Here is a 27,117-nt window from a genome sequence, read left to right as displayed (position 1 = left end):
CGTTGCTTCTTTTGTTGCACTTTTGAAGAAGTGTCTGAATTTGACCCAGTTATTGGCTGTTGACAAATAGTGCTTCAATTGTGCTCTGGAGAGACCTGTTAGGATTTGGCAACACAATCCTCCAAATATTTCATCTGAACTGAGCATACTCTCTCCCAGGGCAGTAGTGACTAAACAAGATTTCCTCTGTAATTATTTCTCCCAGGAAGAGTGAGTTGAAAGTGTATTACCACTATGCCCTCAATTTTCTCCTGCATTTGCTCAGGCAGTGGGAAAGAGGGCTTATCTGACTTGAATGCCAAAGAAATAATACGTGGACTGTACAAGATACAGGAGCAATAATTAGGATAAGACTGCTGAGAGCTAGGGAACCTGGGACAGTGGTGGAGAAAGGGCGATGTTGAAGAGCTGAAAGGAAATTATATTAGATGAAGAGCTCAGTTAGAGACATTGAGGGCTTGTATATCAGAAAAATTGAATTAAATTGAATGAGCAAATCACAGAAAACAAATTGAGCCTCACTGACCAAAATGACTGGGACTAAGAAAATACTCAAAATCGCCAAGGGTAGCTCTGAAATTGAAAAAGTGCAAGTTTATGGAATGACACACAGCTTTAATTATACAGAGAAGTGATTTCCTCCCCCCCCCCATCGCCACCAGCTCTGTTTTGATACACAGGAATCTGATGTGCAGGCATATGGTAAATTGCAAGCACTTGCATGCTCTGTGGGCCATATTCAGGGTCTGATATTTCTGGTGATATTGTTACTTTAAGTTATCAGCTGCATTAGAACAGGTTAGGGTGATGTAGCCTTTTAGTTGTGAATGTACAAGGGAGGTTTTTTATCTGCTAAGTAATGAATTCAGGACAAGAAATTTGGCAATGGATGGTATGAAGGGGTGCTGTCTTTAGGGAAGGTGGTTGCATCAGTGACATTTCATTTATTTGTTGACCTGATCTTTCTCTTTACAAATTTTTATTCTTTCAGAATTTAGATTCAGAGCTCTGCTAACTACTTTCTTTGCTTGTAACACTGAGTTTCTGACTACATTTATGTTCTGGAATATTTTTTCTGACCACCTGGAATGTTCTTCTACACTGTTGTGACTTCATTAAAATAAGTTTTTCATAAAAAGCCTTTTAAATGCCTTTGATAAGCTTCCTGCTAGGCAGCACTGACAGTTTTGTTTTGGTGTGGTGTCTATTTATTGCTGGATCTTGCCAAGCAAGAAGGCAGACATACCATTTTTGCAGTTTGATGTACTTGCACTTTTTGAGCTTTTATCTTCTTTTTTTTTCCTCAAAACCTGAAAATACTTGTGTTAAAATAAATTTCCAGGTTTGCAGCTTTTTGTCACTCCATAGCCTTTGGTAATTTCCTAAACAGCAGGCTATGCTTAAAGCAGTTCTGCTTAGAACTTCAAGTCATGTTGTGGAGTGAAAATGTCAATTTGTCAGTTGTGACAATCCTCAGTTCACACTGCAAATGAGCAGTGAAGTTTTCACAGCTTGCTCTGTTAATTCCAGTGTGCTAATGAAATTGAATTTTGTTTCCTTTATTCAGATTTCTCTTCACTGGCTGGTTAGAAAAGGGTTTCTGAGCCTCCTGATCATGTCCATTTCCATTCCCAGGTTACAAAAGCTTGTTGCTATCAATGAAGGAAAGGATGCAAGGAAGATTTGCCAAGTAGGGTTACACTGTATGCAGAATGCTAGGATGAATGGCATTATTTCCTGCTCCCTTTTTGTTTATTTTTGTAATTGGATAAGGAGTGGTGCAACCGACCATGAGAACCTCAAATCCTATAAGCAAACAGTGGCACAGGATTTTGGAAAACACTGAAAAAGCCAGAATGCTTTGTGCTTTGACTCTACATCGGGGTCACTGAGTGGGTAAGGTTTAGAGGCCAAAATAAAAGCACCTGTTCACAGTGTGTATCCCCACAGGATGGTCTGTTGGTAAGTTTTGACCATGTTAGGATGTTTATCTTTATGTGCTGCTTCATTCTCAGCTGTTTCCAGTTTGTGTAGTTGAGCTGCTAAGCAGAAGTGGCTTTTAAAGAGGGAAAGGCAGCTGTAATCCATCACAGATTTGTTAGTTTGTTTTTTGGTCTGTTGGTTTTTTTGTTGTTGGGTTTTTTTTTTTGGGTGGGGAGTCATGATAAAAGACTAGCATGGGGGTATGTAAGTTGTCCTGAAAGCAAAGTTCACTATCAGCTGGAATTTCTGCCTACTGATCACCATAGAAAGTAGACACTTTTTAGGTACCTCTAGCATGGTTCTGACTGTTGAGCAATTTTTGCAGATGTGGCTGAATTGCATGTGCATTTTATACCGGGTGAGTACCTGCCTAATATAAATCATACTCTGTTTGCCTATTGTGTTAATCTGAGTGTAGGATGAGGTGGTTTATCTCCCTGGGAATTAAGATCTGAAGAAGGTTGCTTGTGTTGTGTTGAGGCCTTGGTTGATGTACACATCACCTGTACAATTCCCAAGTGCCAGGAATGTCCCTTGGCATTCTGGCTGGTCACAGCAGGGTAGGTACTGGTGCTCATGGGGCATAGCTGGGCCTGGATATTCCAGTGGTGTGCTGAATTGGAGAGCTAAGATGTGCTTAAGGAAGGGCTAGGTAGACCCTTTAACCCATATTCACCCAAATGTTTTCATGCAAACTTGGCTGTACCATTCCCAACAGCTGGTCAGGGTTACCAGCTGATTCTATTTCAATGATTCAGAAAGATAATCTTTTTTCCCCCCCTCCTAAGAATATAGAAAGGAGGTAGTAATGATAGTGTAAAAGACCTTAAAGATTTCTTGAACTGCCACTAGTATAAAATCTGCTGCCTTGTGCCAACAGCATTATGGAGTAAAATATCATTCAAGTATCACTACAGCAAATGGGAATATCCATTAGCATTTCATGAAAGTGTTTCCTTTTTATACAATGAGAGCTCTCTATACTTTATAGATTTCTCATTACTGCCAGCAGCTTGATTCCATTAAAAAAAACCCGTGAAAACCAGAAGGGAAGCTGGGCAGAAATACAGGCAAAGGGAAAATTAACAAAACCCATTAACATTTTTTAAGTGATTTTTGTCTGTGTTGAATTCTCTTGTGCTTTGGAGAATCTCCCCCTCTGGTGTGATCTTTTTGCAAGAGCTGTATGAGTTGGTATGACTGCAAGCAAAGTTGTAGTTTGCATCTCAGTGTGTGTTAAAAATCCATATTTTTCAAGAGTAAAAGTTGATTTCTACAGCAACAAGCATTGTATATGTAGATATATCAGAAGATCAAGAGGATAAAAATTGATACATTTTGATTTATCTGATTTGAACTGCTAGTGCAAATATAATTGTTCAGTATAACATTACAGTCTGATGACTCCAATTTTTCATTTGGCAGAAGCAGATGGTTACAGAAGGCATGTTAATTGCAAATTAAAAGTAAGCTAGGTAGCAAGGAAGACTTGAGGGATGCATAATTTAGGTGATGGTGTAGAAAAGTCCTGTATGTGCTTACATACCTTCTGGTCATGCTGAGTTTTACCAAGGTATAGATGCTTTTCCAGGTGTGAAAAAATGCGGTGTAAGCTAGAGGGAGGATAATTGTCTACTCCATACCAGCTAAAAGCAAATAAATTGTGTGGTAATACAGCTATTAGCCTGTAAAACATATGATGAGTTATTCTCTTGCTCAAGGTGTTCTTATATTGAGTATTACTGGTTAAAATTTTAGTCTGGGCTTGCACAGCAGGATTGGGGAGAACAACATCTTTGTCCTTCTAGATAATGTACTTTGTGAAAATCATCCTCTTCTAGGTGAGACGGTTTCTGAGGTGTTTTTTAAATTTGTTTTTGTTTGGTTGGTTTTTTTAAAATGCAGTTAGAAATGCTTTGTAAGAAATTAGTAGCTTAAGTGTTTCGATTTTTGGTTCTGTGGGGACAAATCTGCAGATTGTTGCTCCTTCATGGCTTCACTGGAGGTGTGATTTCCTCCCTTTCCTGCGCTTCTGTGGGATTCTGATGAGTTTTGCTGAACCAGTAAGCAGAGCAGGGAGAAAGTCAAGTGAATTAAAGACAAAGCACTACTTCATTTGAACATCTTTGCTGTGGTTGCTTCATAGCAACAACACAAACTGTGTAAGTTCAAGTCTCCCTGGACAGAAATTTGTTCATGTTTTCAGTTAGCCTACCTTACCTGCAGGGATCCTTACTCAAAACCAGTTGTCTATCTGAAATCAGTAATTAAATATGCTCAGATACAGTGGGTATGGGAGTATCACTAATATTTAGAGGGATTATAATGAAATTATTTAGCAGGAAAAAGAACTGCGACCTTGAAAACTTAAATGCTTTACAAAATCCAACTATGCTGAGGTAAAATTTAATGCTTTGAATGTAAGCATTGTTTCCATTCCACAGACCTTGGTATTCTTTACAAATTGTGTGTTTTAAGTTCTAGTATCCAGTTTTAAACCTGTATCTGATTAAAGATGATCTGATTGGAAAACACTGGTGATGTTTTGTACCTACTAGAATGTTGTGAGGATTTCTGAGGTTGTAACCAAAAAGAATAACTCAATATGTTGGCTCAGCTCTTCCTTGGTTCTGATAGCCAGGCTCCAACTGTGACTTCTGAATAATTGCTTCCTTGCTGTCATCCCATGTTGCTGTACAGATTTTTCATCTCATTTCCTTCCTCCAGGCTTATAATCTGAATTAAATACCTCTCCAGAATCGATAGACAGCACTTGCTACTTGTGGGCCTAACAAATAAAATCATCTGTCACTGGCATTAGTTGTGGAGTTTATTTTAGTTCAGGAAGGATTTTTCTTTTTGGTAAAGATAGATACTTGAAGGATCACGTTGGTTTTAGTATTTGTTAGCATTTTGTCAACCTGTGAAAACTTCTGCCTGAAGAGGCTGCATAGGAAGGAAATTCTCCTCTTTTCTACTTTTCCAAATTCAGAATATTTTAGTTGTCTTTTTTAACTTCTCAACCACCCTCATTAGCCATAGTTAGGATTATTCATTCACCTGTGAATTTTGCAGAGTTTGATTCTGAAATCATGTTATTGGATCATGTGTCAGTGAGGACTTGATCAGGTTAGCTGAATTCTTTGGAGAGTGTGGCACCAAACTCTTCTAGGGAAATCATGGATGGATGGATGACTTTGGCTCGCAGGTCCTTGAGGCTTTCTTGCTGTGTGATGCGTGGTGCTTGCCATCTGCTGTGCTGGTCTCTGTGCTGTTGTTTTCTGTCTTGCCTATTTTGATAACAAACTCTTGGAAGCAATTATTTTGGGTCATAAAGATAACAACAGAGCCAAGCATCCCAAGTGTCTGTGTTGCTTAGTTTAACTGATGATATGTTAGAGAGGTATCTTGGATTTTACAGTTACAACTGCTAATTTTTATCTCCTAGCTCTGCAAAAAAGTATTTTGGCATCAAAGTTTTCTCAGATCAAGGAGCTGTACTACTTTTAATTTACATAATCTATTTTTGTGATATTTGAATACTATTTTAAAAATTCCACAACAAACTAACTTAAAAAGACTGGAATTTTTTTTCTACTGTAGTGGCAAATCTTTCATTCTTACGCTATAATCTTTTAGTTAAATAAGATAAAGTAATGTCAGGGGCTATTAAAGCTTCTCATTTCAATTTTCAAGTAGGTAACATCCTCTATAGGCAAGAATTCCATTTATTTTAATTGCTTAAAAAGGTCTTTGATTATACATTTTTGGCACCCACTCTAAAGTTCTGTTGGCAGTCTGAATATAGTCTTAGGTTTGGACATAAATATAGAATCATATAATTATAGAGCAGTTAAGGTTGGAAGAAATGTAGTTCAACTGTTAACCAACTAAACCATGTCCTCAAGTGCCACATTTATGTGTTTTTTAAACAGTTCCAGGGACAGTAATTCCCCTGGGTAGCTTGTTCCAGTTCTTGACTGGAATATGCTGAAATCATTCAATGCTGATATCATCAAATGCTCTTAGAAATCTGCCAGCATCATTGCTGGCTTAAACTGTTTCTTCTCTTCAGACTGGCCTGCAGATACCAATTCATGCATTTATTGCACCACAGATTGATAAATTGCCTCTGGTCAGAAAAGCACAGATTACTTGCAAAAAGCCCAGCATTTCAGCTTGTTGAACAGCCATGGCTGCTGCTTGGAGAAATGGGTGCATGAAAATACATCTCCTGGAGTTTGGCATGTGTTAGGCACTAAGAGTCGTGGCAGTGAGCCTTGTGAAGGCCAAGAAACTTTTTTCTCTTTGTCTTGCTCTGGTTTTTCCCTGTTGGAAGAAAAGATGGTAGATATGAAAGAACATGTACTGGGGACTGTCAACTTTGCTCCATGCTTTGAACAGCACAATTGGAAAGTGAAATTCAACAGCCTGAGAAAGAACTTCTCTGACCATATATCTGTCTACTGTTAGTTAAAAACTGGCCAGAAAAAAATGTTCTTACCAGAACAGGAATCCATTATCTGATTCACTGCTCCATTATAGATCATCCAGACTGAGAAATTTTTAATTTTTGTCTCCTTATGGGATTTATTGAGCTTCATCTGAGCCCTGAAGTGATGTTTTCTTAGGCTACATAAAAATGTAATTTAGGTTTGCACTTGCCTAAAATGCCTTATTTTGCTATGAGATGGTTTGTAGATCATCTGTGTGAAGAGCCTTCTATAAATTTGTAATGACTTCTGATGAATATATTTTTCACCTTAGTCAATAGCTTTCAAATCTGTACTTGAGAGCATTTCATGCTCTTGTCTGAACTTTTGACTGCTAATTAGTCATTGTTGTTAAATTGTTCAGAATTTTCACATATACAGACAAATATGAACGGTAGATTTGATTGTTCAGCTAAACCCATAGACCCTTTGTCCACTCTAGGTCAGTGAAGACTTGGAGAGGTTATTATTTGGTACTTTTTGGTCTGTGGTTTTATCTTACAATTTTCAAGCTGTGCTATCGCTATGACTGGGGTAAGGAGCAGTAGCCAGTGTGGTTCTGCAGCAGTAATTAGAGAAGAAATGAGTCAGTGCTATCAGAAGTGCACACATGTTATAACTGAGCAATTGCTGCAAGTAGAATATTAAGATCAAGATAGTTGTCAGATGGGAGGGAAGATACAGAAATGCAAGAATTAAAGATTTTATTTCTAGGTGTCTTGTTAAACACATGGATTTGCAGGTAACTCTGAAGTTGCAGAGTGGTTTTGGTAGGTCTCACAGGAAAAAAATGCTGGCATCCCTGCTGGTTTTGGGTTAGTGTACAGGGTAAGATATCAACTTTTTTCTTCTTTATTTTACTTTTCTTTGAATTATTTTAGGAGGGAGCAATGTTTGCATAGAGTACCCCACTGCTATGGTGAGAAAGCTGAATTGCTTTTATGTCCAAGTGCACACTGTCAGTTTCTCTGGAGCTTGGTGCAGAAGGGTTTTGTTTGTCTAAAAGATCATCAGTATGCTGCAGAAACCAAGGATTGTGCTCTGTATTTTATGTTGTATTCTGCCACCCTTCAGGTTAACCAGCCCTGGCAGTTGCCCCAGTGGTAGTGAGCTTGATGAACCTGCATGATAATTTAATATGGAGAATATTCAATCCTATACAGAGAGATTTACAGATATTAAAACACCTTTGGAGATCAATGGCAACAATGCGAAGGAGAGATAGGCAGGAAAGAAATTGGTAATTTAAAACATTAATTTAAAATTAATTTTTTATATTATCTATAAAATTAAAAGTCTTCTCAGACGAGTCCAGTGAAGGTAGTTCATAAGTGTGGGAATGGTTGCATGCAGAAGTAGATTGCAGTAGGGTAAGATCACTATTACTCTGTGATGTATTAAGAGTTTGGAAGAATGTGTTTTTTAGGGATTTGTTCTTTTATGAGCAAGTCTCACTACATACTGATAAAAACCATAGCAAATTATGATTGAGAAAAATGGTGTAATATGACTTGAATTCACTAACAGGTGATTATTTTGTCAGAAGAGGTATGATTTGTAGAAAAGGACTATCTTTTACTACAGCCACTCAAAACAGCTGGAAGAAAAGTAAGCTTTTTGGGCTTGGCTGAGGAAGGCCTAATTTATACAAAATACTGTTGTTTTTCTAATTGTATCCAATGTTCTACTCAAAGACACTTTTCTCTCCTATCATTTTACCCCACTTATGTTCTTCTACCATCCTGATAATAAGAGGACTCCCTAAGAATTATTTTAACCATCTTGCAGGTATTGAGAGGCTTATGCTTCCACTCTTACAACAAAACATTTTAAAAGATGTATTGTTCTCGCTTAATTTTTAAAATCAGATTTCCATAATGACATGCTACTGCATCATCATAAAAATAGCAAGTACAGAACTGACAGTGGAACTGTAAAGACCCATCTGTGCTACTCATTTTTTTCTCCCACCATGTTTTATATTTAATATTTAGAGCACCTCAACCTTATATATTAATTGTCTAATACTTCTCTGAATGGTTACTCATGGACACTAATTAAAAGCAATCATCCTTTCTGTAATTTGCTGAAAAGAAGAGACCAGATTAAGAATAAATTAATTTGGAGATATGATGGGTAATGAAGCATTCATAATTACTTGTCAGTCAAGAACATATTTTGTAGTACTTTGGTTTCATTTGAGAGATATCCCCTGTCCAGTCTCCATCTGGCTGAACAAGTCCTGTCCTGTGCTCTGCAGCCTTGAGAGAGCAATAGAGGTGGGAATCAAAGAAATGCAGAGACATTCCCCTAGAACTAGAAATTAGATGTCGATGGCAGGATGAGAGCCATATTCAGCTCTCATTAGCATTGAGAAATTTTGTATCTGACTTTTAGAGAAACCAACCCCTCATGAGTTGGTGGGAGTGGGAGGCTTTACACTGCGGTGCTCTGTAAACCCTACGTTTGACAGACATCCGAACGCATGTGCATGGATATGGATATAAAAAGATATCCACCATGGAAAGGCCTGTCAGTCCCAGGCATGGTGTGCTCCCTGCCAGCAGAGGTGCTTGCAGCATGTCTCTGCTGAGGACATGTGCTGTGCTGTGTTTCAGAAGAGTGACAAATATGTCATAGCATCGTCCCTGTCTCTCACAACTCCTGCAGTTGTAAGATGGTTCATTCACTGGAAGCAAAGATTGAACTGCTTCATTCTCCCCCTCCAGTGAGTTCAAGGTTTTCCAAAAGATAATTTTTTGTGATCTACTTAAAGCACCTGTTTAATGATGGGCCAGAGGAAGGAAGTACTGAAAGCTGTTGGAAGACGTGAAAGATTGCCAGATGCCCGCTAGAACAGCGTGTTGCTAAGTAGTCACACAGAGAGATGATGGAAACTTCAACTGCAGCCCTCCCTGAAATGCTCCCACAGAGATCTGCTTATTAACTAACACCAAAAATTCATAACAAGGGAAGCTGAGAAAGCAGCTGGGATGGTGAATGCTTCATTGACAAGGGACCATTGGACACAGAGTAGTGCGAAGTGAGTTCTGTCTCTGGGGGTGCTGTGCCTCTGTCTGGCATACGGCTTCTGGAAAAATTGTAAAGGGGATACACATACAAAAGTGGGATGTTCCTCTGAGTTATCTGGAAGCCCAAATGGGTGTTCATCATCCTTTGTTGGCTTCTTATCCCAGCCTCTTTCCTCCTCTTCCCATCTTTTGACAACATCATTTTTGTGTTGGTTCAGCTACACCCACCTTGTCTCCTTTTCCATCTGCCCCCCCTCTGAACTTACCTGGACAAATGACCACAGAAGTAACAGAACCACCTTACCAGGGAAGGCTGCAGCCTACATCTGAATGAGGAGGGAACGAGGAGGGAACCTGGAGACAGCAGGGCCACCATCTGGGGATGCTTCATTTTATCACTTTTATCACCTACTTTTTGGGCTGGTCCAGTGGTAAGCGCCTCGTAGTAAATCTGTCACATAATACATTGAATTGCCACTATCATTAAATATAGCTAGATATTAAATCACAAAGAAATTTCTAGAGGAATTATAATCTAAACATTCCAGAGAGAAAAGCAAATTTAACATCTGACAGTATTGATACATGCAGCTAGTAAATCTAAACATGAGTCAGATAGAATCATAGCCAACCATGAAAATTTAAAAATAATGCCTGTGTGACATGTGGTGTAGTTAAAATGCTGGGTCCTGAGCCTACAAACATCTGTGTGTATGCCTGGTTTGAGAGGCATGAGGGAGTTCTCTGTGAGTCACAGCCTTGAAGGACTCCTGTGGAAAAGGGATGGTTTTGAGGCTAGAAGACAACATTTGCATGGAAATATACCTGGATTCAGTATTTATGAGTTCAGTGATGCCTAACCCCAGAGTTTTTCACTCTCCTGTTTTGATCTGTGGTAAAGACATATGCTTCTCAAGGCTTTCTGTAGTCATGACATTTTGTTCTTGCTGTGAGGCACTCTGGGAATATTAATACAAATTAATTCAAATAGGCTGGAAAAAATAGTATCATTTTTTTTCCTTCAATCTGGGGAATACCACCAGGGTTGAGAGTAAATGTACATTTACTGAAACTACTTCTTGGTTTCTTGGCTATATATATTCTTAATTTCTTCAAATCAATGCCATTCTAGCTTTCTGTTGTTTATACTTTAGATTTTCATTATTTTATTTTGATGCTGCTAAAGTATTCTCTGACAATATGTCCTTTCACGTAGAAAGATTTCAAGTCCAATGCAATGTCTCTGAGGGATTTTTCAAATCCAACCAAAAGCTTCCTCAGAGCTAATGAGGAATTGGAACAACTTAAATGGAACAGTGAAAGACCTTCAGAAAATGTCCTTGTATGTAAGAATATGAAGACTTCTGGTATCTGGCTACAATATGGCTCAGCTCTGCCATAGGGAGAACAGTAGGATGCAATCTGTGTACAACAAAATTCTTTATTTCCTGATGGCACAAATAATGTATATTTAAAGGTACAAACATATGTTTATACATATGTGTTTGCATTAAGGTATTTTAAATATATGTGTATCTTGGCATCTCTCCAAGAAATATATGGCTTTACCTTTTAATGGTCACTTACTGTAGCCACCTCCAGACAAATAAGTGTATGTTAACAGCTTCTGTTCAAACAGAAATTTCTCTTCAAATTGTTTGCTCTCCTGCAAACAGGAGAGAGGCTGAACAGTTGTGAAAAATCAGAGCTCTCTTATATGCATTTTGTGCCTAAGATCATGTTCTGGATGATGTTTTATGTGTTAGTTTACATGCACCTGATACACCTTGGTAGTTGCTGTATAAAGTCTCTTGAATGTATTTGTCTCTGGGATGTAAAGACAAAAATTATCCCCTCAGCTGGTGTATATATAAGTAGAGACTGATTTGAAATCTCTGGTACCTGAAGTTCCAGTCTGAACTGGGGTGACAGATGATTTCACAGCCAAATGGCTGCACCATTGCTGACCTGTTACTTGCAGTGTTGATGTGCTGACATTTTGGTCTTCTCTTTACCCTGCTATTTCCCTGAGTGGTGGGAGGGTGAAAGCACTTCATGCTCTGCAGTTTTGTCTGTAGCTCTTGGCTGACAGGTGAGCTTGAGTTTCTGATTTGTAGTTTGAGTGATAGCACATTGATCTTGGATGGATGTCATCAGTCCCTTTGAGAACAGTGAAGTGTTATGCAATGTCTCTGAGGGATTTTTCAAGCTTCTTGGGAGGCCTAGCCAGGATCTAGTTTATGCAGGTCTAATCTCTGGTAGAAAAACTAAATATATTCATCTTCTAAAAGATAATGTCTTAGCAACTTTGCTGAGGTGGTCAATGCCTTTGGCTGCTTTGGCTGAGCCCTGGATCCTGGTCTTGGTTTTGGTCAGAGAGGTTTTATTGGAGCTAAATTCTGTGGGGTTCAAGAGTTTGTCAGACTTCTCTTCAGGGGGTGTTACAAAAGAAGTGTGGGAGAAAAGAAAAGAAAATTAACTCGGCAACTGTAGGTGAAAAAAAGTTTACTGACTTTTTTTCCTGCTCTTCATGTTCTGAGGTTTCAAGGCTCTTCAGCTGGGACATCTCATGTCACTTCTATAAAAGATGCAATTCCTCATCCATTTTATAGAAGATAACAAGCAGCACAGGGGTAGCTGGTAGCTGATGCCAAAAACAGTTGTGGGGAGTAACATCTGAGGATAGTGAGCGAGCAGATGTAGCCTTTGTACCAGCTGCGAAATGCAGTGGGGCAGAAGGACATCACTCGTGGCTTCCCTGAGAAAGAGAAATCGAGTTAGCAACATGTCTGTCTTACTTTTTGTCACAAAGAACCTGGAGAAATATTGAATAGCTGATTTTGTTCATCAGGGAGCTCTTACAGGAAGAAGTTGTGTTATAATTTATATTCTTAATTTTATTACATGACAATCCAAAGGCCAGGGTATACATTCAGTTTCAAGGTCTGTATTTTTCATATGCATGACATTAACTTTGCAGGGTGATATTTGTTCTTGAATCAGCTTGAGAGTGGTAGGATTTTAAAATGAGTGATAGTAAAAGGGAAACATGAGCTGCCTAAAGAAGTGTGTAGCTTTTAGTTCCATCCTAAAAAATTGATTTGAAGTTCCTTCTCTCTAAAGCTGTTTGAGAGCAAAGTTTCTCCTAGTCTTGCACCATTGTTACAGGCAAGCCTGCATCTAAGAATATTGATGCCAAGTAAGAAATTAATTTTTTGTTGGCTAAATGCTGCCATATGCAAAGATTAGATACTGAATAGAGGAAACTTTGGGTTTGGGGATATTTTTATGTGGAAACCTGCATTTCCTAATCTAAATTGTGTGGTAATTTGTAGATTCTCAGTTGACCAAAATGATGGTTAACAGTGGGAAGCAGTAGGGAAGACTGGCAGTGCCCTGGATGTTTATTAGGACTCTGTAGTGTGTACCAAGGCTTTATGAGCAGAGGTCTGAGCCATGCAGCTGAGGCACACCATGGAGTTTTCAGCTGAAGAGGGCTCCATGGAAAGCTCAATTCCGGCCTCTGTATTTCTCCACTGCAGACATCACAGCATCACAGTTATGATATATATATTTTTTCCCTCCAGTTGTACTGATATATGAAAATGAGCATCTGGAGGCTATTGTTCAGGATAGAGGAGGTAGCATCAAGTGGCTTAGTCATATCCAGTAGCCTTTTTAAAGATGTGCAGGGAAATAATTTTGGTATATAGAGCCAGTTACTCCCTCTCTAGAATTGCATACACTTATTTTCAGGTCACTGTGTTCTTTGCTTGAATTGGAAGAAGCATTGCCTATTTAGAAAGTAATAAATATACAATTTAAATTTTTCTTTTTTTTTTTTTGTCAATACTTACCAGAAAATATATTTAACCTCAAAGGCAGATTATTTTTTGAGATATTTGAAAATGGTTATATTATTCTGGTAGCTGATTTACATTTTAATTGGCAAGAGTCTTCTCAAGATAAGGAAGATGGTTTGTGTTTCATCATCAACATATTGTGATGTCCAAGTTCTGAGGCATCTCATCAGTACAGGCAACCTGAAATTTCACTTTCAGAACAGTGTCCAGTACATGTTAGTGCTTTTTGGAAGGGTTTTATATACCATTGAAGATTGTGATCTTTAAATTTGATTCCTCTTTTTCACTACAACAGATAGGAGAGTGACTCTTTTTATGAAGACTCATGATTTGGTCTGTTTTCATTATAGTGTGCATGTATTTGTAACCTGTATAAGTGAATACTGAGGGCAAGAGTGCTCAAAGTCTTAGTGTCTTTTTGGAAGGAAATTCTTGTTTGCTTCAATAAATGCAGCAATATGAATTCATAAGAGCTACTGTTACTGTATTTCTGGAACACTTTGATTTAGCTTGAGCTAATTTCTGGAGCAATTTTCTTGACACAAGTAACAAGGAGAGGCACATCTGTTTCACCTAATTAATTTTTGTGTGTGGATGCTACATTAGTATAATTGAAGACATGAAAAGAATATGATACTATTATGTAGAATCTTTTTATGTCCTCTCTGTTTCCTGAGTGTGGTTGTATGCCAGTCCTATGTCTACTTGTTCTCATAATGGATATTTCAATTAGAGGCAGCTTTGGATCATTCAGCTTTACCTGCGTGCCTTCCTCTAGAAGGCATCCTTACCCATTTTATACTACTGAAGGATGAATTTGAGAATAGTATTTCTTTTGATAATAGGTTCCACCTGTAGGTATTTCATTAAGAATCTATTTAGGTTCCAAACTTTTTATCTATATTGATCCTTCTAAATCATAGAAATATGTATAAGTTAAAGTAGAATTGTTTAGAAAAAATATTTCTAGTCCGATTGTTCATAATTTTAATGTATGTAGTGCTCTAGGGTTCAGGTATCAAGGAACCCAAATTACCAGCACTCCCTTCTGGAAGAAATGTTATGGCCATTCATGCATTTATAATTCTTACAGTGTGGGATGTTATCCTCTTTGTTTTCTTTCTTTTTTTATGATCTGAATACAAAAACACTACTTTAGAATGATTTTAGAAACTACAGGTTTTTGGAAAACCTTTAGGTCCCAGGGATTCATCCTTTTGACTGGGGCTAGCATATGTTGGACCACAGATACAGAGGACAGTAGTTTTGCGGTCTTATTTTGGGGAGAAAAATTTGTTAAATTCTTAAATGCTTAAATTATTCTAACTTAAATACCTAGGATGCAGTAGGGGTTTGATTAATGTCTTGGTAGCCAGCTGAGAGGCTCAAGATATTTTGATTTTGGTGTGGCAAAATTTAAAATGTGAGATGATAAACACCATAATGTTTGTACATGATCACTTAAAGAAAGGAGTCAGAAGATTTACACTGTTGAATCCCACTTTGGAAATATGAATAGACATGTAATTTATAGACTCATAGAATGGCCTGGGTTGGAAAGGACCTTAGAGATCATCTGATTCCTTCTGATACCACCACCATGGGCAGGGACATGTTCCACTATCCCAGGTTGCTCATAGCCCCATCCACCCTGGCCTTGAACATTTCCAAGGATGGGTATCCACAGCTCCTCTGGACAACCTGTTCCAGTGCCTCACCACCCTCACAGCAAAAATCATCTTCCTAATATCCAATCTAAACCTGCCCTCTCTTATCTTAAGCCCATCCTCCCTTGTCCCATTCCTGCAAGCCCTTGTAAAAAGTCCCTCTCAGCTTTCTTGTAGCCCCCTTTAGGTTCCAGAAGGTGCTGTAAGGTCTCCTCAGGCCCTCTCTTCTCCAGGCTGAGCACTCCTAGTTCTCTCAGGCTGTTTACATGTTTGAGGTGCTCCAGCCCTCTGATCATGGCCTCCTTAGTCTTGCACCAGCACTTTCACATCCCCCTTTTGGCGACCCCTGAGCTGGATGCAGCACTCTAGGTGAGGTCTCACCAGAGCAGAGTAGAGCTGGAGGATCACTCTGGTGCTGGTCACACTTCTTTTGATGCAGCCCAGGATATGGTTGGCTTTCTGGGCTGCCAGCACATATTGCTTGGTCATTTAGCTTCCATCTGTTGGTGTGTAAGCATAAATAATTCATTTGATGGCTCTTTTCCTGCCAAGAGTCACAGAGCCATACTGAAAAAGCAAAATGGCAACAAACATCCCCCCCTCCCCCATTTTTGTGTTAACAGATTAAGCTGCAAGATATACCTAACTAACTGACAAAATGCTTTCTCAAATATTTCTGGTCCCCCAAAAAAGTCCTGGTTAAAGTGAGCTGAAAATTTTTAGGCTTCAGTTTGATATCTTAATTCATTGCTGGAAAATTAATTCTTATAAACTGAGGATTATGGTATTCTTTTGATGAATAGTCTCTAATAGAATCAGACAATTGCAGCATAAACAAATTAATGTAGGCATTGGGTGGGATATTTTTAAAGCAGTAACTCTTTTCCCAGTTATACCAGTTAGGTGCCATTCTGGCTGCTTGAGGAAAATGAGATCCCATAAGCAAAAACAGCTGGAGTTGCAAAATATTTTGAGTAATATTTTTCCATTTTAATTCTATTTAGGAGTCATATTTAAAATAGGAGACAATTTTGTTCTCAAATTTGGACACTAGATAGTAACTCCAACTTCATTGTTCAAGATGAGTATAAAGCAAGTAATATTGGGGAAGTATATATTGTATTGTTTTCTCTGTTTGCAGTTGTTAAGCAGGTTTCTGCAAAATCAACTGTTGCTATTTGCCAAAAAAATTGAAGAAACTAATTTGCAGCATTTGACTTCTTAGAAACCCTTTAGGATAGATTCTTGCTTACATTGGTTTGATTTTCAGGATCACATATTCCTAAATAATGGGAATCTTTAGAGGGAGAAAATGACATCTAATTTTTTTTTTCTGGCAAATAACTTCTGAGTGAAAATACAAATGCATTTAAAGAAAATGAGTGCAGATTTCTTTCTCTATATAGGTTTTTTTCTCTGAAATATATATTGGGAAATGTTAAATTCTATGCATTTTCTTTTCCAAACTGACCCTATATGGAATTCACAGTAGCTAAAATGTTGATGAAGCTTCTTCCCCTATAATTAAGGATGAGCCTGATCTACTATTTGCTTATTCTGGTAGTAATGGAGTAGTAGTGACCTTCAGTGGGTCTTATTGGCAGATGTTATTTTCTGAAACACATATCAGAGTATGATAATAACAATAAAAAAATTAATATCGATATATACTATCTGCTGAAAATGCTATTAATGCTCTTCTTATTAGAATATATATAAATGTTACTGTTCTTACCTCCCTTTTAAAATCCACCTTAAAAGACTGAAAAAGAGCACAGGGTATGCTTTAATTAATGTGTCTTCTCAGTGCAGGGACGATTCTATTTAAAAGTCATTAAGATTTATTGTCCTTAGCTTGAATAATTGCTGTTCTGTCTGTATTTCCATATGTACTTTCATGTTTTAGGGGAAGAGAAACAATATTATTTTATATTCAGGAAAATGTTTAACTTGTTTTTCAGTTCAAAGAGATATTGTGCTTTTGATGAAAAGGGAGCTGTGGCTTTCAGAACATGTACTGACACTTAAGGAGAGACAGAGAAAAAAGTAAATGGAGGCTTTTGTGATTTCAAATTGGCAGAACTATTTATTCAAAGTAGGAGCTAGATCAAACCTTCATCCATTAAACTTAAAACTTTTATACTGAACGACATCAATATGTACTCCTCAAAGGCCATTCCTTCTCCTTTTCTGCCTTCATTTTACTGTCTGGCAGTGGTGATGCAATCCAGGACTTCATTAGCTTCTGGTGTCTTTCCTGGGTCATCATTTGCTCTCAGGTGTGCTCTCAGACTCTGCACAAAATGCCCTCAAGCAATTTAGATTTAAGTAGGACAGAAGGCTGATAGTCTCCACTGTGATCTAAAGCTGGGGTTGGGGGAGTACCTGGGGGTCTTTTGGGAAGACCAGGGAAGAGGTAGATTGTACCTTGTGCCTCACAGCCATGAGGGTGAGAATCATTAAATATAAGAGCTGGTGATCTGAGGTCAGATGCTCCAGTTGTTTTCCTTTTGATTTTCCCTTTGCTTGATATTTATTTTTATTTTTTTTTACTCTAGGTTGGTGTGATTGGTCTGAGACCATATTCCACACTGGTCTAGAGGAGGGTGAATACATATCCCATAGTCCAAACAAGCCCCAAAGCTGTGTTTGTAGAGGCAGATGGCTCAGTCCACTCTAGCTTAGCTATTTATATTCCAGCTGAGGGCTTTGGAGGCTGGGAAAAGAAGTGGAATGATGCTTGAGAAGTATCTTTACATGTAGGCAACTTTTATATATTTTTGTTTTAGTGTTTCTTTCCTTCATAAACTGGAATATAAGATTTTATAAATATGAGATCTTTAGCTGAAAGCCTTCTTCTCTGTCTCATGAAGCATTCTATCCCCATTTGAACTACTTTCATATGTGCAGGTGAGGTGATTAGAGACTTCTAAAAGATTCCATTTGCTTTGTAAAAGAAAAATCACAGCCTATATACTTAAAAAAAAAGGTATGAAGGTAATAATTGCTCACAATTTTGCTATGTGCTGAGATTCCTGTAAATCTACTGTAAATCATACTGGCTTTTTTCAAAAGCAAGCAGGGAATATAAACAAAATACTTCAGTGTACTAAAAGCAAAAACATTTGGAATTTATTTTGCACTGCCTGACAATAATAATTTAAATGGCTTCACAACATGCACAGAGAAAATTTTACGTTCAATTGCTTCTCTGTTAGGAACTTCTGTTTAGAACCATAAACTTTTATAAGAAACTTCTTTTCTGTAGGTCCCCATCTTTAGACTGCTCTGTTTGCCAAAGAATCAGTGAGAATGTCTAGAGTGGCAGCTCACTAAGGGTCTTGCATGGAGGCATGGAAGAGGCATGGCAAGACCCTTCTCTCAGTGAAAAAGGCAGTGCTAGGTGCTGGTGAGGCACAGAGGGCTCATCCTCCACTGCCTTTTGCAGCACTCTCACTGCGGAGGAAAATCCCACACACCTGCATCGTTTAAAGTCACTGAAAACTGAAAGCTCTGGAAGCAGAAATTAATTCTTGTTCTTTGGAAAATTTCTGCAGTCTTGTAATTGCACTTTCTTGAATTGCTTGGATAATGACATTTTATCAAAAATCTTTTGTTACATGGTGTGGAATTCTGTGAAATTAAAGAGCTGGTGACAGTGTGATTTCTATCATGGCAGTGTTGAAAAATCAGTTGAAAACTTGCTAAAAATTTCCTTTGACAAACTATGTGCTTGTTCCTCTTTGCAGATGTATGTGCTAAAAGAATGAGTATGCTCATGCTCAGCTATTTAACCTCAATAGAGATAAATTTAAATATTTTTAAAGTTAAATATGTTACTTGCTTTGCTGAATCAGGCACGTAACATATAAGTAGTTGGAAGTCAAAGGGGAAATTCAGTGGAAGTTACTTATTCTGTATTAGTCTTAATTCCAAAGATTTTTGGAGGGGAAAAAAGAGAATAACAAGGAATAAGAGGCTACTTCACACCTTCATGCACCTGGTGAACCTCACTGGCAAAATATTAATTTTCTTTTTAAAGAAAATAATAATATGAATAAAAATCTTCAGAGCCTTTTATTTTTGTTAGTATTCCTTCTTTTTTAACCTTAACCTTTTTTGTTTTATAATATGCTGGTAGGACTGCATAAAGTAATGCAGTTATTTACTAGTAGTAATAAAATACTCAGCTATTTGACATTATGCACAAAATAATGTGTGTATATTTTCTCTTGAAGACATATTTTCTTTCTTATTATTTGTCTTATAAATATTAAGCAATATATTTGCACATATATTAAATATGTGCAAATGAGGAATTTTTCCATCCTGGTATAGCTACCTCTATAGGTATTTCTATCATTGCTGCCCATCTGCCCTGGACTGCTGTTTTTGCCAGGATTTCTCTGGATAAATGGGCTGTATATGTGTAGCTTACAAGGAAGGATAGATACAGGAAGAAAAAAACTGATGAGGCTAAATAATTGCATTTTTGAACATTGACCTGAGGAAAGGCCTCTTGAAGTGAAACAGGGTGTGTGAAAAGTTTAAAACCAGAAAGAGGATTGTAGTTTACCTAACAGGTCAGGGTACCTGCAGTCATTTTGACCACTTGTGTCAGCTTGCCATGGTCTGATCCAAGGCTGCTGAGTGCAGGATTATGGGATTTGCAGTTCTTGTTTTAAACCTGTGACTTCACTGACCCCAAGGTGTGTTTACAGTTTGTTGCTCTAAGTCTGGCAAAGTTTAATTTGTGAGTGCTTCTACCACATTTTATTTTTTGTAGGGAAGATAGAAACATGTGCAGGCAGGGTGGTTTTCTGTTCTGCAGGAAAGCATATGGATTGCCTTGTCCCTAGGATGGAGAGGCCAGCAAGAGCCTGTTTTACCCAACACCCACTGAGAATTGATTTATTTGTAAACAAAAATGCAAACTTGTTTCTAGGAAACAAAATGGTTGTAAGAAAGCCATCAAACACTAGAAAAAAGTTATTTCAGATTTCCATTAAAGTTGTAGCATCAGGTTGTTTTTGTCACTACATGTAAAATTCACTATTTTTAGTTTTTTTGTGGATCACCTGGAACAATGTATTTTATCTGCACATCAGTATATTGCTAATGAAGTTTTTTTGCAGAATGAATGTTGCTTTGTCATATTTGATATATGTTTACACTTGATAAGCATATGTGGCTAGGGAAAGTTCCATGCGAGGGTGGAATATAAACTTTTCACTTTAAAGTGCATCATGTTTTTGCTAGCTGTGTTAGCCTGGCATCTTGCTCCCATGAAGCTATCTCACTCAGAAGAAATAAGCAAGTGGGAATTTCTGGTTTTTGGAGCCGATTCAATTTTGTTAGAATAAGAATTAGAGGTAAAAATTAATGCAAACAATAACAACAACAACAAAAAGGAAATAATTGAAAAAGGCACAGAAGTTCTACTACTGATGAGATGTAGATACTGTTTACTGGGCAAAGTGACAGCTGAATGAAATGCAGAATCTGTGCTGGGAGGCAGAGCCATCTGAGTTGATGTTTAAGCTTCTAAGAATATTTTAATAATCATTACCCAGTTCCTTTAGAAATTGCCTTAGCAACTCAGTGTGAGCTATTGAATACTGCCAAATCCATACAGAGACCTTTCTTGGAATACTCCTTCACCTCTCCAGTACAGCATTTTGACTTGAAGGAAACTTACTTTCTATGAATATTTATAGCTTGTTCTTTTACAAGAAGTTTTATTGATTTGATTAGTGCTCCCACAGAACACAGATGAAAAGAAACCTCTGAAAGGAGATCAACCTCTGTCTTGTCAGTTCTTGAATATTGCACACTTTATTAATGTCAGTCTAGGCTTTCCTGTTATTATTCCTAGTTATAAGAGAAGTATTGGTAATGTCTTTTTTTCAGACAGATTAAAAATCAGGTTTTTTATGTATTTTATTTTTAAGACAGAACATCAGAACCTTCTAAATAATCTATTTGCAGTTTTGTGACACAGAATTATGGGCTAGTGCTAAAAATCAGAATCTTGTAGTTTGGGATCCAGAGAATACCAAACACTCAATAAACAGCAGGAATTTGTGACAACATGGTTCCCAAATCCCTGACTAAAACTGTGAGAATTGGCTTCTAGAAGCTGGAGTGGGTGAGTGAAGTGGTTGAGTCACCAACCCTGGAGGCATATAAATGATGTGTAGAAGTGGCACCTAGGGACATGGTTTAATGGTGGGCTTGGTGGTGTTAGGGTAATGGTTGGACTCAATCTTTAAAGTCTTTCCCACCCTAAACAATTCTATGAAGAAATTACACCAAACTTCTGTAAAGCAAAGATTTTTGGTTTCTTAGCAGACCATGGTCTAAAATAGAGAGAACTTCATCTCTGTTATTGCACAGGGCTCTTCCATCAGGAGGATTCATGCAGGAATTTCTTAAATTGAAAAGTTAAATTATTTTCTGTACATGCAATTGATGAATTAACTTGAAGGAGGAGCACTATCTGCATATTCATGATGGGATTCCACAGGCAGCAGCTTGTGAGCAAGGGCTGTAGCACACAGTATGTTCATAAGTGAAAAAATTCATGTGTATATATAGCACAGAAATGTACTTGCAAAGCAAAAGTATTTGTATTCAATTCATTTGAGGTTTAGATTTTCAAGTAATCCTTGTACTTGTTCAGCCTTCAGATTCTCTTGCTCTGTGTTCAGGAATGTATGTGCATGCACATGTGTTGGCCCTGACAGGAGGGGAGCCCAGAGCTTTTGGATATTGGCAGCACCTATCTCTGTGTATCTCTAGCTTGAGCAAGCCTGAGGGTCTTTGGGGGCTTCAGATGACAAACTTCCACTAATTAATGGTCAGTATAATGCATAGAGCTCAGCCACTTGTTTGGTGTGAGTTATCGACCTAAATGATAGAGAGAACTTTGGACTTTCCTTCCTTCTGTGCTTCAGTTACCTACCTGTAAAAAGGAGAATAGGAATTTTCTACCTACTTTGCAATGTTGGGAGGGAAGTCACACGGAGAACTGGAAAAGCCCTTGTACTTGTAGTATCCAAAGCCATAAAACCTCATGGAATATGTGTTTGTAGATATGCAAATATACAGAACAGGCATACACAAGCATGTCAAACTGGAAGTGTAGGAAAGAGTCAAGAGAAGGAAAGGAAAAGGGATCAGTGTAAAAATGGGGATTGTTTTCCACACAATGAGTACAAGTTTTGCTATTTCTGCAGTGTATGGAGGGATTTCCCCATAGTCAGTATGGGTACAAACATTGACTTTCTGTTTAATGATTATGTCTAGAGCATTATTTATGCTAAAAGGAATATCTTATTCATCTGTGATTAAGTGCATATCTCTGCTTTGACACTGTTGGGCAGGGATATATTTAATCCTAATCTCCTGAGCCCAAGTGCTGATCTCAAGGGAAAAATGCATTTTATCTTCTAGAAATTCAATGAGGTACCTTTTATAAAGATTTTACCAGATAGCTCCTTAGGGCCTGGAAAAAGCATCCTTTGATCTCTTAAAATCAATTTGACATTCAGTATCAAAACCCACGTGTGCCCTTTGAGAAGGGCAGTCACTGTAATTGAGTGGGGTGGTCAGGGTGGATGTGAACCACGGAAACGCCACTGACAGTGGCACACAGAGTTTGGTGGCTGAGGCCAAGGCCATGGCAGCTGCTTCCCCTGGCTCCAGCCTCCTGGGAGTCCGCAGCCAGGAGCTCTGCCTTTCCTCTGACTCTATGAAATCTCAGTATCAACTTTCTGTAATCCACTTTTGTGTAATTAGGAGTGTGCCTGTTCACCAAACCATTTATCCTCAGTATTGAGCTCTTCCATCAATGGACTGCATATCCAAACCTACTGCTGAGAGTAGTTTCTCATACCTTAAAATATACAGCATAAACTTGAGATAATTTAATTTCTTTTTGATATCTCACGAATGATGCCTTGTTTAATCTGAGGTTTGTCATAAACATGGAGAAAACATTTGCTCGTACTTGAATTTATCTTTCCTTGTATAGAAAGAAAATGTTTCATAACTTCCCCAGAACTTTCAATTCTACCTGAGGTACTTGAAATAAATGAATCATAGGTGGTAGCACTCTCTTCCAGTCAATTTAGCAAATAAAATCTAGTCTTAGAATTATCAAAAACACCTATAATCTCTCACATGGGAAAATACTTAATTGCAGCTAGGTAGTTTCAGTAGATGCCCTGCTTTGTCTAGGAATTTTATGTAAAAAACATGCTCATTTTGGAGTCTCTATATTTTTAACTCCACTTTGAAAATGTGTATCCATAAGAGTTTTCTGAAGATACTGGTTAACTAGAAAGCAAAGGAATTGCTCTCTCTAATTAAAACACACAAAAAATTTAAATTAGTTTTCAGTCTTCCTTTTTATGAAGGTTTGAATACAAGGATGCTTGCCATCTAAACAAAAGTATCATGTCAATTGTATGAGAATTCATAGCATTTCAAGCTTTTTCATATTTGCAATATAATCTATTGTTTGTCATGGGGGAAGACTCAACTAGAATTTGAAACTTCAAACATTGTTTTGCTCAAAAGCAGTAATATATAGTTATTAAAGTTACTTGTATCTGCTTAACAGCGAATCTGCTTCTCATGGGAAAGTTACAGATGCTTTCATTCTCCCAGAAATATGTCAAAAAGACTATATGAAAGTAATGAATCCTATAAAATATTTCTTTGTTTGGGGTTTTTTGGTGGTTTTTTTGGTTTTTTTAAAATCCTTTTCATTTTGCATACCCCTACTTCCACCTCTATAGCTGACCAAAGGGATACAGATTTCCTTTGAACGTGATTTGAATCTCGGGGACTCCTAGGAGTTTGGAGCTGAAACCCTGGAATATGTTACTTTTTTGAGTGGAGAAATTAGTTACAAACTACTTACAATAGGCTTTTATTCTTAATTCACACAGAATCAAAGAATCAGAATTCACTCAAGGGTTACTGGAAGCTCCTTGTAAAATGCATTTCTTGTCCACAGTTGCTTGTCAGAGACAAGTCCTTTGTTCATTAAAAGCATACTGAGAATTTAGCAGAACATGAAAGGGATTTGGTGAAATTAGGAGGCAAATCATCCTCCTGGTTATGAAAGCGAAGTGGGGAGGGTGCATCGGGGAAGGACAGTCTGAAATGATGCTGACAGTATTTTGGATGAAACAGATTCCATTTAGCAAGTTAAATTTTGTACTCTGTACTGCTCATGGCAGATAGCATTGATTAAAAGCTTTGAGAGAAGATTTCCGATGAATTTAGAAGTTTAAATCAAGAAACTTGTAAATTTCCACAATCAAACCCAAGTATATTGGGTTGAAGTGGGGAATGGACCAGTTCTAGGAATTTCCCCCTCAGAAACAGGGGAAGGTTTGAGCAGCACAGGACTGAAAATGTGAAGAATAAGCAGGGCACTGAGGCTGCCTGTGCAGTTGCAGTGAGCACATCCTGTCCCCATCCCATCCAAGCAAGGAGCTCTGAGGCAGGGAAGAGCCAGCAGACTGTGTTGTCATGTGGCTGATTCCCCAGGGTTTGTCTGTGAGCAAGGCAGCCTTTATGCTGCCTCTTGAGTGGAAAGGGGAACTCTGAAGTGAAAATATACCAGGGAGCTACTGCATTGCTACTGGGGCCAGATGTTCCTGCCCTCCACATGCAGGAGCTCTGTGGTACACAGGGATATGCAGCAGAATTCCTATGGCCATGTTCTCTTCTCCCAGCCAAAATTAAAGTTTCCTTGGTTTTTACCTAGCAACAGAATTCCTCTTTTTTGTCTTTATTATAATTATTTAAAGAAAGAAATAATACTTTTCTGACACCAACCTCTTGGGAATTACATCAACCATATGAAATATAAATACATTTTCTCTCCCGTTGTATAAATAATGGATTAGGTTTTCACTGGAGCAGTTGAGAGTAGGATTTAAGGACAACTTGTGTAACTCTCAAAGTAGGCTGTGGTGTACAGCAGCAGACTGTTATAAAACATGACACAGTAGGAAATGTGATTAATGTGTGATGGAAACCCCTTGGTAGATCAGGTCACTAAAGTATGTACCCTACCCATGGTTTGTGTAATGCTCAGTGAGCATCTGGACAGAAATGAACTGCTACCTGGTGGAGTGCTATTTTATCCAGTAATGTGTGATTGAATCATACAAATATCACAAAATACCTTTTCTGTGTTTATGGAAGAAAAGCACTTGGCAGTTTTTAGGATAAAAACCAAGAATTTGAGTGTAAAAATGAACTACCACCCTTCCTTCAAGGAAGACATAAGTCTGATTTCGGGAGAACACCCAGAGCTGAATGTGAACTTGGTGTCCTCATACCAATTAGCAGCAGATGAGAAGCATGCTGCAGAGCAACAGCCCCTGTAAGAGCTCTGGGATGCTCACAGAGTGCCTGCTTGTGTTATGGGGCCAGCCAAGCAAAACTGCCTGCTTGGCATGTGCTCCACTGGGCTGGTGTTTAGTCACCATTGCAAGACATTGCTTTTGTAGAGAAGTAAATAAAACGTGACTGCCAAATCCCCTAGCATGAGTTTTCTAAATCTGGTGTAGCCAGACCCCTGATTCTGAATTGCATTAAGACCTCCCAGGAATTATAACCTGGAACAATTCAAGCTTCTGTTGATCCATGAACAGGCATGCTTATGAAAACAGAGCAGCTTGGATCTGTTTGTCCCTTTTTATTGGTGATGAGCTAATTTTATTTTAAAACTTTACTCCTTGGTGCACGAAGGGACAGAGTGAACTCAGTGGAGCTGAAATTTCCTGAATTATAATTTTAACCCTGACTCTGGTTTAAGGAAGCATATTGGGTTGGTCTAAAGTTGCTGTGACATTTTCCCAGTTTTCTGATGCAGGCTTTCTTTCATATATTAGTGCAGGGAACATTTACAAGATTGTAGGACTCTGCAACCTGTAATTGGTATTTCCTGTGATTTTGTTCCTTTTCTTTTTTCTTTTTTTTCCTTTTTTTGACAAGGTTTGTGAGCTAAGATTTAGGGAAAATTTAAATATCAACTTTCTTTTCTCTGACTGAATTCTATCAATATTGCATTTGTTGTTTACAGAAGTGCAGTCTGATAACTCATTTCAGAGAGGATTATCTAGGAGTAAAATATATTCCCATTGTCATTTAATTTTATGGTAACGAATTATAAAATGGCCTGGGTTGGAAGGGATCTTAAAATATCATCTAGTTCTTACTTCCCTGCCATGGAAAAGGACATCTTACACTAAACCACATTGCTCAGGGCTCCATCCAACCTGGCCTTGAACACTTCCAGGGATGGGGCACCCACAGCTTCTCTGAGCAACCCATTCCAAGTTAAGTGAGGGACAGTTTTGTCTTGTGTGTTCTGAAAGGAAAAAGTAGTTTTAGCCACAGAGCTTTGGTGTAGCTTACCTACATGAGGGCAGAACCAGAAATTAAGTAAATAGGTTTCATAAAGAAAATCTACATTTTAAACCTTCATGCTCAGAATCTTTAGATACAAATGCTGATAAATAGCTAAGACATTCATTAAATGAACTCTATATTGCTGGAATTTTGTCAGGTTGTGAAAAAAATGTTAAGCTACTTTAAAAATAAAATTTCTTGGATTGTTTCCAGAAAAATAGATTTTCTTTGAGAGATTTGTGTGCATATAATGTTTTTCTTATGAAAAATTTAAGACACTAAGATGAATTTCTCAACTACATGCCAAACCACTTTGCTTTTTATTTGCAAGTTATTTTTCTAACAAGAAGGTAATGTTAAAAGAAGCTTTTGTCTGATTTCTAAAGGTAAGTCTTTTTAATGACAAGTTTTCCCTTTTGCCTCCTTTGAAGGGCATGTTGTTCTGCTAAAAAGTGAAATAATGTCAGAAATTCTGGGGTGTTACTGCTACTGCTCCCTCAAAACATGACTGATCCTTTGGAGGAGAAAAATGTTTGAATTAAAACCCAGGACTTAAGCTCATGAAACTTTTTTGTAGGGTTCTGCCTGTGTGACCTTGTCCAAATCATTAAATACTGATCCTGGGAGATGTACTGAGGGC

At 37.9% G+C, this 27,117-nt stretch overlaps 1 protein-coding gene across 3 annotated transcripts in view; it reads left to right on the top strand.

Annotated features, from left to right (window-relative positions):
• Window positions 1–27,117, top strand: part of KCNK2 (potassium two pore domain channel subfamily K member 2) — a 129,724-nt gene that overhangs the window by 71,453 nt on the left and 31,154 nt on the right. The gene's annotated exons all lie outside the window — the stretch shown is intronic.

The sequence above is a fragment of the Agelaius tricolor genome, unplaced genomic scaffold (genome assembly GCF_023055355.1).
Source record: "Agelaius tricolor isolate 1412-34295 unplaced genomic scaffold, bAgeTri1.0.p SCAF_1, whole genome shotgun sequence".
Taxonomy (NCBI): Eukaryota; Metazoa; Chordata; class Aves; order Passeriformes; family Icteridae; genus Agelaius; species Agelaius tricolor.
Note: the sequence above shows the minus strand (reverse complement) of the source record. Positions and strands in the feature narration are given on the sequence as shown.